Source organism: Gracilinanus agilis, chromosome 1 (genome assembly GCF_016433145.1).
Source record: "Gracilinanus agilis isolate LMUSP501 chromosome 1, AgileGrace, whole genome shotgun sequence".
Lineage (NCBI taxonomy): Eukaryota > Metazoa > Chordata > Mammalia > Didelphimorphia > Didelphidae > Gracilinanus > Gracilinanus agilis.
In genome coordinates, this window is record NC_058130.1 from 605,857,509 (window position 1) to 605,870,281 (window position 12,773).

At 34.0% G+C, this 12,773-nt stretch overlaps 1 protein-coding gene across 1 annotated transcript in view; it reads right to left on the minus strand.

Annotated features, from left to right (window-relative positions):
- The window catches only part of HIVEP1 (HIVEP zinc finger 1), a 172,631-nt gene that overhangs the window by 63,889 nt on the left and 95,969 nt on the right, over positions 1–12,773 (minus strand). The window lies entirely within an intron of this gene.

Below are 12,773 nucleotides of genomic sequence, written 5' to 3' on the forward strand. Positions count from 1 at the left end.
CTCCTCAGTCATTTATCTTCTGGGCTGAGCACTAAAATTTAAGCTCCAAAGATAAGTGAATTAACTTCCCAAGGGATGGAAGACATGGATTCTGGATTTCCAGGGAGTAGACAACCATCTCTCTATGCTTCACTTCATTCATTTGCAAAGAAAAAAAAAGATAAACATATACCCATCTACCACTTACCTCAAAGGAAGATGTGAAAATGAGTGTTTTTTAAAAGGCATCAATAATTCTGAATTCCTTCTTAAACCTATTTAACCAATCAGGTCAGAATATCTAATAAATTCAAGGTAAGTCCATTTTTTGCCAAGGTAGTCATTTTAAATGCTAATTTGTTTCATAATACTGTTCTTCAGTATTTGTTAGGGGATAAAAATGCTTATGCATATTCTCTCATTTAAGTCTTAAGTACAGCATCTATTATTATTTCCATTTTACAGTCTGTCTTGTCCTGACTTTCCTGAAGATAGCAAGTATCAGAACTGGGATACAAATTCATGTCTTTCTGACTCCGTGTCCAATATTCTTTTTGCATGTCAATATCTTCATGGGGATGTGATGGAGAGCCTCCACAATACATGTCAGACCTGATAATCACTACTAACTTCTGATGATTCATTTAGGAAAAAATGCGAAGAATATATGGCCTTGGGGAAAAATTGAAGACTTCTGAAAGGACTTCATCACGACTGCTGTGTTTTGTTTTGTTTTTAAACCCTTACTTTCCATTTTAGAAGCAATACTGTGTATTGTTTCTAAGGCAGAAGAGTAGTAAGGGCTAGGTAATGGGGGTTAAGTGATTTGCCCTGGGTCACATAGCTATGAAGTGTCTGAGGCCAGATTTGAACCTAGGACCTCCCTTCCCTAGGACTGGCTCTCAATCCACTAAGCCACCCAGCTGCCCCCAAATTTATACTACCACTATTTTAAAGAAGCAAGTCAAAGAGAGATTGGGAACATGTTCCACTGGTAAAGTTGACATCATCTGATAAGTTTTGGATTTCCACAGATTTGCTTAAAACTTGGGAATAATGAGTTCTTGAAAAGAGAAGGAATTCATGTTTCAAAAAAGTTAACAAACTTATTAATCTGATCAAGAAGGCTTTAAATTGAAAAGGAAAGAAAAGGGGCAGAATTTCCCACATAAAACTGCAAAATAGCACCACAGAGAGTGGCAAGTACATAAGAGCAATAGACAAACGGGACCAATAATTCACATAAGACACAACTCAAAAAGAAAGAGCAGTAAAGCCCTTTATAAGAATGTACAAAATGGTAAGTTAAGTAGAAAATAACACAGGAGAGATAGAGAGTAGGAAGAAGATCATTTGAAAGGGGAAGGCATTAGTAATTTGGGACCTGGAGTAAGACTTAAGCTGAGTACTGAAGTCAGGGAAATTAAGTAAGAAGCAAAAGATGAGAGAGAAGAGCATTCCATTCATGAAGGAAAGACAATGCAAAGAAAATGACAGAGCAAAGTAAGGATAGAGATAGGTGATATTATTATACCCATTTTACAGAGGTGGAACCAGACAAAGAGAGGTTAAGTGACCTGCCCCAGTTATTAAGAATCAGAAGCAGAATTTAAACTCATGTCATCCTAACCCATGCCCAGAATTCTATGCAATATTTCACCGATCTGCAGATTTCAGTCATTCCTATAGGTGTAAATAGTTCAGCCATCCAGTCAACAACTATTTATTAAAAATCAATGTGTGTGTATGTGCAGGGGGGCAGCTGAGTGGCTCAGTGGACTGAGAGCCAGGCCTAGAGACTGGAGGTTCTAGATTCAAATCTTGTCTCAGACACTTCCGAGCTGTGTGACCCTTGGCAAGTCACTTGACCCCCATTGCCTAGCCCTTATCACTTTTCTGCCTTGGAACCAATACATAGTATTGATTATAAGTCGGAAGGAAAGGGTTTAAAAAAAATCAATGTGCTAAGTATCTTGGAATAAATTTAAATAGTCCTAGCCCCTAAGGATATAATTAGTTGGGAAAGGAAACATCACCTTTTCATACCACTCTTCCCTTCTTCTGTCTCTTTGTTATCTACTGGTTTCCCGTTCAGATGTTCCTTCCATTCCCAATTTTAATACTTGCTATATAGTCAGTCCTCTCTATTCTAACTCTTTACACCATTAGTTTCAATGTTCTACAGAAATTATAGCCTCACAGATAGCCTCCTTACATGCCAATGACCTTTACTTAACATTTCAGCCTTCTCCTTTACCCAGCAAGATCATTCATCATTATGCCTTGGAATTTCTCTACCTTTGAAATCTTGAACTATAAAAGTTGACACCTTTCTACCTACTAATTTTTACTGATCTTTTCTTTTGGATTTATTTCTAAATATACTCCTTTTCTCCTCAACTATCTAGCAAGTCAAGCCTTATAACAGTTAAGGGGAAGCAGAAGAGGGAGAAGCAGTGTAACAAAATCAACTAACACAAAATGTCTGAAAGAAAGTCCAATATTCCATACACACAGACCCTCATAATTGTAATGAAGAGAAAAGATGATTTATTTTCTTTTTTTATTTTTAGATTTAAATATTTTATTTATGTAGAAAAATTTTCCAAGATTACTTGATTCACGTTTTTACTTTCCCCTTCAACCCCCCTGCCCCATAGCCAACACATATTTCCACTGGTTTTAACATGTGTCATCAATCAAGACTTATTTCCATATTATTGATAGTTACATTGGTGAAATGACCTGGTCATTTCAGGTCTACATCCCCAATCATGTCCACATCAACCCATGTGTTCAAGCAGTTGTTTTTCTTCTGTGTTTCCACTCCTGTAGTTCTTCCTCTGAATGTGGGTAGCATTTTATTCCATAAATCCCTCAGAATTGTCCTGGGTCATTATTGTATTGCTGCTAGTACAGAAGTCCATTACATTGTATTTTACCACAGTGTATTAGTCTCTGTGTACAATGTTCTTCTGGTTCTGCTCCTTTCACTCTGCATCAATTCCTGGAGGTCTTTCCAGTTCACATGGAATTCCTCCAGTTTATTATTCCTTTGAGCACAATAGTATTCCATCACCAGCATATACCACAATTTGTTCAGCCATTCCCCAATAGAAGGGCATACCCTCATTTTCCAGATTTTTGCCACCACAAAAAACAAGGCTATAAATATTTTCGTACAAGTCTGTTTATCTATGATCTCATTGGGGTACAAACCCAACAATGATATGGCTGGATCAAAGGGCAGTCAATCTTTTATAGCCCTTTGAGCATAGTTCCAAATTGCCTTCCAGAATGGTTGGATCAGTTCACAACTCCATGAGCAATGCATTAATGTCCCAATTTTGCCACATCCCCTCCAACATTCATTGCTCTCCCCTACTATCATTTTAGCCAATCTGCTAGGTATGAGGCGATACCTCAGTGTTATTTTGATTTGCATTTCTCTAATTATTGGAGATTTAGAACACTTTCTCATGTGCTTATTGATACTTTTGATTTCTTTATCTGAAAATTGCCTATTCATGTACCTACCCCATTTATCAATTGGGGAATGGCTTGATTTTTTTATACAATTGATTTAACTCCTTGTATGTTTGAGTAATTAAACCTCTGTCAGAATTTTTTGTTATAAAGATTTTTTCCCAGTTTGTTGTTTCCCTTGTGATTTTGGTTGCATTGTTTTTGTTTATACAAAATCTTTTTAATTTAATATAATCAAAATTATTTATTTTACATTTTGTAATTTTCTAATTCTTGCTTGGTTTAAAATTTTTCCCTTTCCCATAGATCTGCCAACTATACTATTCTGTGTTCACTTAATTTACTTATAGTTTCCTTCTTTATATTCAAGTCATTCACCCATTCTGAATTTATCTTGGTGTAGGGTGTGAGATGTTGATCTAAACCTAATCTCTCCCATATTGTTTTCCAATTTTCCCAACAGTTTTTGTCAAATAGTGGATTTTTGTCCCAAAAGTTGGGCTCTTTGAGTTTATCATACACTGTCTTGCTGACGTCACTTACCCCAAGTCTATTCCACTGATCCTCCCTTCTGTCTTTTAGGATTCATTTTCTCAAATCTTCTGTGGAACCAAACTTCTTGGTCATTATAATTAACATTACAATGTTCATGTAGTGAAAGTTATAATGTTCAGTTTTGTTTTTTCCTCCATTTATAATGTTGGAATTATTATGTATCCTGGGGCTTATTTGTTTGTCGTTTGCTTTTTGGTTCCACTTACAAATTAATCAATATTTAAAGAACTTAATTCAGACTATTCATTGGAATGTTGAATACCAAAGCTGAAGCTTAAATATTTTGGTCACATAAAGAGAAAACAAAACCCATTGGAAAAGACCCTGATGTTAAGAAAGATTGAAGGCTAAAGGGGAAAGAAATGACAGAGGATGAGATGGATTGATAATGGACAGTCTTTGGTAGATGGTGGACAATAAAAGGGCCTGGCATGCAATGGTCCATGGGGTCATGAAGTGTTTGGCATGTCTGAATATCAAATTAATTAAGTGCCTTCTATGTGCCAAGTACTGTGTGTTAAGTGTTGAGAAAATAAAGACAGTAAAAAACAAAATTCCTAGTTCCTTCTCTCAAGGAACATATAGCATAACTACTTTCACTTTCTGTGAAATAAACATTAAGAACTACTGACTTAAATATGGAGGGTGAAATCATTCTATTGCTTAACTCAAACATAAAGCTTACCCAAAGGCAATAGGGTAAAATTATTTGGATTTTTTTTACCATATTCTCATATATAGGTATCATCTCAAAGATTTATTATAAGCCAAGTTGTAATTCATAATATTAAATATTATTACATAAGAAATGATGCATCATGAAGGCATTGTACATGATTTCCAATTTAGCTATACATTAGAAACATTGTTTCAAAGACTATGTTGGAATTTGTTTCAAAATTAAACTTTATGGCTGGGCAGCAGGAGATTATTTCCTAACATTATGTTTGCAAGTATTCTCTTAAGGATGAAGGATTTGTCAGCTCAGGAGGGTTCTGTACTTTCAAAATTCAATGGTACAAATTCTCAAAAGATCAAAATTCAAAATAAGTGACATAGAAGAACTGGTGGACACTGACATGGAAGTTGCTATGGTCGTACTTGGGATTAGAAAAACAACAGATAAAACTGTGAATACTGAAGACAAATGAAAGCACATGAAGATATAATAGAAAAAATATTTCAAATGTATTTTTAAAGGCTACCAGAAGGGAGATTGCTTTGTTCTTTGAGTGAACACTTAATTCTGAAGAATTGAATTGAAGAATAATTTTGAAGAAAATTAATTTATATATTTCCCTACTTCAGAGATCCTTTCTCTGCACAATCATTACTTCATTCTGAACAATATGAACAAATGAAATTTGCTATATATTTAACAACAATGCTCTTAATATTTACAAGGATCATTCTAATAAAGATAGGCAATAGATTAATATTTATCAATAGTTTCACAACTGTCTCTTTTTTGTATTCAAAATCTAAAACATTTTTGCTTGTGATGCAAGTGTCACCAAAATGCATTTGGGATAAAAAAAATGGATTAAGAAGAATCAAATTTTGCCGATATCAGATTTGATTCCCGTTTCATTCACTAGATTCATTTTTTTCTTTCCCTCTTTATTCTTTCACTTCTTTCCCCTGCCCCAGCCTCCACTTGTTCTGTCTTCAAAGAAACTTAAACATTTACACTCATTTTCTTCCTTCTTCAGCAATATTGTTTTATTCTGACTTCTCTCTTCAATGAGAAAGGAACAAAATTTTTAGACATCTTAATAAAAATAATTGCTTTTTGCTATTTCAACTAATATTCACTTTTAGCCCTATGACATTAAAATTTAATAAATATTGAACATTTTTGTTTCTCCTCTCATTCAAGACAAATAGTGCCTTCTTCAATTATGTTTGGCTAAGAAAAAGAATTATCTTGGATGGGGAGAGATTTGAAAAGAAGACATATAAGAAGAGAAATGGAGAAATAAAAAAAAATAAAGTTAAATATTTTAAATGGAAAAAAAACTGCTTATGGAATGGGCATTAGACAAATAACTTTTTTCAAAGATTTGCACACATTGAAAATCATGTAAATCATCTATCAGTTCCTTTTCTGTAAAATCCAGTTCCACAAAGTTGTTGTAAGGAGTATAAGAAATAATTTATGCAAAATACTTTGTAAATTGTAAAACACAATATGTGTCAGCTATTATTGTTGTTGTTATTATTATTGTTGTTGTTGTTATCTAAGTAGAGACTATCAATAAGGAGTCTTCTCCCAAGCTGAAACAATGATCTTTGGATCTCTGATATTTCCATGCTTACAAAATTTTCTAGACTTTGACAGCATACCTTTTAAACTCACTTACAATGGGTATTTAAATAACATTAAATTGCCTAGTTGTCATTCGCCATAGATTACAAATCCACAGTACTTTTTATTATTAGGCACAACTTAAAATTAGGACTTCTTGAAACAGCCATTTAAACAATGAACAAGTGCCATTTAAGGGAAAAAAAAGTATTTGTTTGCTAAAAGAAATGGCACACCTGGCTCCTCTCCCAATTCCATTTTATCCCCAGGAGAATTTGTTAGAGACACTGCCATCAACTCATAAATACAATAAAACCTAATTTGAAAATAGAATTGACAAATATATACTCAAATAGCAATGGTGCAAGAATGAATATCAAGTGCTAGAGTGGTCCAAAGTGCTCTAGGAAATTTTAGGAGGATAAATTTATATTTAATTGGACAAAGAGAACAAAGAAATGCTCAAGTAAGATGGTGAAATCAAGATGGGCTTTGAAAGAAGGTGCTTCAAATGGTATAGATGTCAAGGAAAGTGCCCATTCTCCTCATAGGAGTCTGATGTGCAGAGGAATGGAGATGGAGAAGGATATCATGAATGTGTGGAAAAGAGAGAGGATAAGTTTGACTGGAAAATGGACTATGTAAGGAAGATTTGTTGGAGTTAAATATGGAAGTACAGGCTAGAACCAGACCCTGAAGAAATGCTAAAGATGCTAAATAAAGATAATAAAGAAGATAATAAAGAAAGATATTTGTTCAGAGTTCACAATTCACAAACTACTAAAGTTTTTGTCTTGTTTTGTGTTTGGCAGTAGATTAGTGACATGATAAGAGGGACGAACTAGAAAGATTGTAAACTAGAATATAAAAGATGAATTGAAGAAAGGGAAGAAACCAGTTAGGAGGAAAAGCCAGTTAGAAGTCTAGTAGAATGGTCATAGGAAGAAGAAAAGAGAATTGAAACTAGGAAGATTACAGTATGAAAAGATGGATGCAAAAATATATTTTACAGGAAGATTACAGTATGAAAAGATGGATGCAAAAATATATTTTACAGGAAGAACTAGATAACAGATTGGGTATATAAGACCAAAAAGAGATAAGAATCATAGATGATTCTAAAATCTAGGGCCCAGAGGAAATGATGTGTTAACTCTTAGATGTGCTGATTTGAAGTACCACAAGAACACTTCATGTAGAAATAAATATTTAGCAGTTTGGTTGGAAATAGAGTCCTACAGTGATTAAGGACAGGTCATGGATGGGTAAAATAGTCCTCCACAATGAAGTGATAACTTAAAGCCATTGTTATGGATGAGATTACCAAGACAGTAGGTATAGGATGAGAATAGAAAAAAAAACTGGAAAATCTTTAAGAGGTGGCAGGAAGAAAAGAAATGAACAAAGGAATTGGAGAATTAGAATACAGTGTCACAGAAAACTAGTGAGAAGAGGATGCTTGAAAAGGAGATAATCTACAAAAGTAAATGCCAAAGAGAACTAATGAAGGATGAGGTTTCAAAATAAAAGCAAATGTATTTGGCAATAAGGAAGTGATTAGAAACTTTGGCAAAATTATGTTTAAGGTTACCTAAACAACAGTGGAGAAGCATATGGCAGGTATGAGTAGGCAGCAACAAATTACTAATGAAGAATCTTTTAGGAGAAGCAGTATAAAGAATATCATCACAGATATATTTCAGGGGGGAAAAGTAAGCTAGTCATGTGAAGAAAATGAAGAATAATTAATGGCCAAATCTGCCAGTATCCATGTAATGTCAAGAGACTAAAGAAAGGCCTGTAGTATATTGGATTTCCTCTAAATGGAAGACTTATAAGATACTATATACTCTTTGGAGTACAGGCCTTACAACGCTGCCACGCAGAATTGTTACAGGAATTTCTTAACAAAAATATTTAATTTCCTGTCAGAACTAATATTATATATTTAGGATTGAGTCTCCCTTACCCTTACTGAAACTGTCTTCAATAGCAATAATCATTTAAGTTGCATTTTTAATATTTGCAAAATACTTAATATATATATTATCTCATTTAATTTTCACAACTCTATAAGGAAGATTTAGTATTATCTCCATTCTACAGATAACTAAATTACGACTCAGAAAAATTAGGTAACTTTCCCAGGATCACACAATAAGTGCTAGAGATGGTAAGGATATTTTCTTAATTATTTGACCAGTCTTTATTAAACACCTACAATGTACCTTTCAAGTGCCTTTCAAGTCACTTTCCAGTGTGCTAAGGATAATGAATGAATTAATCCCTACTCTCAAGAAATTTACCCTCTAACAAAGGAGACAAGGACATATATAACTAAAGACAGAAAAAATATAATGCTAACAAATACAAATTAATTCAAAATGGTTTGAGGGAGATCAGGAAAGGCAAAGATGTTAGGTACAGAGTATCCTGTTAGAGAAAAAGGCAATTTGGCTGGATTAGATTTGGAGTGTGAAAGTGGGAATGCTGTACAAAAAGACAGGAAAGATCATCTAGCTAGGATTATGATAGACTTTAAAATCTAAACAGAGTTTAGATTTGATCCTAAAGGCAATGTGGGAGCAGAGCTAGGTGGTACAGTGAATGCCAGGCTTGAAGTCAGGAAGATCTGAGTTCAAGTCTAGCCTCAGACACTTACTAGCTGTGTGACCTTAAGCAAGTCACTTCACCCTCCTTGCCTCAGTTTCCCTCACCTGTCAAATAAGCTGGCAAACTAAATGGCAAACCATTCCAGTGTCTTTGCCATAAAAACTCCAAATGGGATCATGAAATTAGAAACAACTGAACAATAACAACAAAAGATAATAAGCTACTGTCATTTATTGATTGTGTGTGTGTTTGAGGAGGGAAGAGTAGTTTATGTTGTCAGATCTATACTTAAGGAAAACCATTCTGACATGAGCACAAGAGAGGTCCAGAGGTGGAGAGACTAGAGGCAGAAGAACAATTAGGAGACTACTGCTATAATCTAGGTAAGTGGGGATTAAGTCCAGATGGTCTAAGTATCTGTGTGAGTAGAGAGAAGTGCTAAAGATCTTGTGGAGGTAGAAATGGCAAGATGCTGATAAATGACTGGACATGCAGAGAGAGAGGTAAAAGACTTAGAATAACATTGAGGTTAGGAACCTTTGAGCTTAGAAGCATGGTGGTACCTTCAACAGAAATAGGAAAGTTTGAAAAAAGAGTAGGTTTGGGAAGAAAGAAAATGAGTCCTGTTTTAGACAAGCTAATTTTAAATTATCTCCAGAATGTCCAGTTTGAAATGGCTGAAAGGCAACTGATGATGTTAGACTGAAATTCAGGGGAGATAATAAGGTAAGAAATATAGATCTGGGCATCGTTGGCATAGAAATATTAATTAAATCTTTAGGAGCTGGTGATGTCTCTAAGTGGGACCATAAAAAGATAAATTTTTCCTCTTTAGAAATTCTGCCCTTATATGGTGGGACTTCAACATCCAATGTTGATATTCCTTCAAACTCCTTAACCTCCTATTTCTTCTGTTTCCATAATTCCTATGACCTTTCCCATTCCACCTCAGCCACACATACAGACAGTGATATATTAGATCTCAGGTGAAAGAGGAATTTTAGCCATAAGAGTAGTAAGAAGAAATGAAAAATAAAGTACACGGTCACCAAGGGATATTTTTGCTTGGTCAAAGTCAGGTATGTAAGGTTTAGTCATTATACTTTCTGGGGGGAAGAGAGGTGCTACAGCTGCAATCTATTCTATTGGCAGGGCAGAGGGCCTTGGGACTGGGAAAATCTTGGCCCTCTGTTGCTAATGTTCTCTTGAGTGGCTTGTGGTGGGGGTGAGGTGGGAGTGGTGGCAGGGATGTTGGTTCAATGGTACTAACAGAGCTCTGTCCATTTTTGGCAAATGGTGCTGGGTTAAGCCTGGGTGTTGAGGCTATCCTAGACTGGTAGCATTACTCTTTCCTCCTCAAGAGGTAGAAAGAGAGAAGTATTGATATTTATGCCAAAAAGTTATTATAATTAGTAATAAAGTGAAAAGAACTTTAGAAAATGAAGTACTTTTACAAATAAATGAATGAATGAATGAATGAATGAATGAATTTGTGTGTGTATATAAATAAATATATATATATAATTAGAGGTTCCTAAAAAGAGACCTGAAATTTATAAAAGACTTAATAATTTATTAATCTATATATAATTTCCATTTTTATCTTTAAATATTCTAATGCTATATTCTTGATATTCACTTTTGATTAAATTTGGTTTTTGCAATCTAGAAATAATTTTCCTATAATATACATCATTTTGCCATAAAGTATTAGAATAGTATTATAAATAATAACAAGATAATATTATGACTAACTATATATGCTATACTACATACTACATAGACCTATACAATGATGTGAAAGAAAACAAATACAGATGAAATTTATAGGTTTACTCATTACTATTTGTCCTATCACATATTTGGCCTTTATCTACTTGGTTCTCCCTTACTGACTGCTACCTTCTACTACATCTGATCCACAAACCTTTTCTTCAGTTCCTGTTTGCGTTTTTTTTTTTTTGTTTGTTTGTTTGTTTTGGTTTTATTTGGCAAGACTGTTGATATTTCCAGCCTTCTAGTATTTGCTTCCCCAAATTTAGATCTGAAATCTAATCTAGAGCATTGCTTTCTTTTATAGTTCCAGTATTCTATGCTCATGGGTTTAGTGTATCTCTCAGTCTAGTCACTAATCAAAGACCAAGAGATGCCCACCTTCCTAGGCTCCTATGAGAGAAAGATCTTTCCCTCTCTGGCCTTCCAAACTGTATGTCCTCTGCTTCCTTCACTCAATTTTTGGAGACCTCAATGCTGTAGACTCTAAAAGCTCTCTCTATTTCCTTTATTCATTTTATCTCTTCCTAGCTATTCTACTGCAAAGAAAATTCTCCTAGCAAAAATTTTGTTGTTGTATAGATCATTACTGTTTATACTGCCTCCTCTACACCTACTAATATAGACAAGTATGATGCCTGTGGCCCATGGTCCTGAAGAGGTGAAGTTTCCCTAGTCTTTCCCTCAACCTTTTGCTTCCCTCTATTCTGGATTATTTTGGCCCTGATCATGTGTTTCCTCCCACCAAAGAAATTAAAATAAAAGTAAAAAATTCTTAGGATCTGACTCATTTAAACAATGAAAGAAAAAAATTGTTCTTAGTAGTTCTAAGAATATTTTTTTATGACAAAGAGAACTCATTTCAATTCACACTCTTTTATAAAAGCAAAGGACAATAGAAAATACAGCAAGAAAATGGGAACTGACATCTAGAAAGCAATTTGGAACTATTTGCCAAAAGTCACAAAACTGTATAAAGTGACAGTGTTATTACCAAAGAGCTTTTAGCCTCTAGGAGAACAAAGAAAACATTTAAAGTAGCTCTTTTTCTTGTAGAAAGAATTAGAAACTAAGAGACTACCTCTCAGTTGGGAAACAGCTGAACCAATTATTGCCTACAAATGGCAAGAAATATAAAAGGGACAATTTCAGAAAAACTTGAGAAGATTATATGATCTGATCCAAAGTGAAATGGACAGAATCAGAAGAATAATTTGTGTCATAGGAAAAACACTACAAAACTAAATAATTTTGAAAGATTTTGGCACTTTGATTGATGGCCAAGGACCACTAGTGTAGTAAGCTACCAACTTTCTAACACAAAAGAGATGGATTCGCAGTACATTTTCAATCATGGTCAATATATATGTATTTGGCTTGACTACATTTATGTGTTATAAAATTTTTGGTTTTCTTTTTCTCAAGGGAGAAGGCATTATTTGGAGAGTGAGAGAGATGGCACTGCCAAAATAAAAGGTCATTAAGGTATTTAGAGGAAAATGTAAAGAAGAGAAGTTGAAAAGGAATAAAGATAAAAGAATAAATGAACAGATAAAAAATAGCTTTGTAAGCAACAAGTTGAATTTATCGTGCACTTTTTGAAAAGTAAAATATTTATGAACAGAAGTTCTCTGTTTTAAATGCAATCAATCTTTTTTTTTTTGTTTCACTTTACATGTGAAAATGTTCTTCATTTGGTATTTGTTAAGTAGCAAGGTAAAATAAACTAAAATTAGTTCAGAGAAAAAGTAAAAACAAACAGTTCCCTATAGGAGATGCATATAAATTATAAAATAAAATCTATAATCGATGCAACTTGCCAAGTTCTGCTAAACAAATGTAGGAAACTGACAAGAAGGAAGAACAGAAGAAAGAGATCCTTTAAAAGTAGTATAACATGTGTTCACCTAAGGTGGCAATATAATATATTTTGGCAGTTTTTCATCTCTACAAAACCTTTATGAAAATGATCAACATACAGGAATCTTTGTTGGGAACAAAAGAATGGAATAGACAAGCAATGCTTGGTAAGAGATCATTTATAGTCATACAAATGACT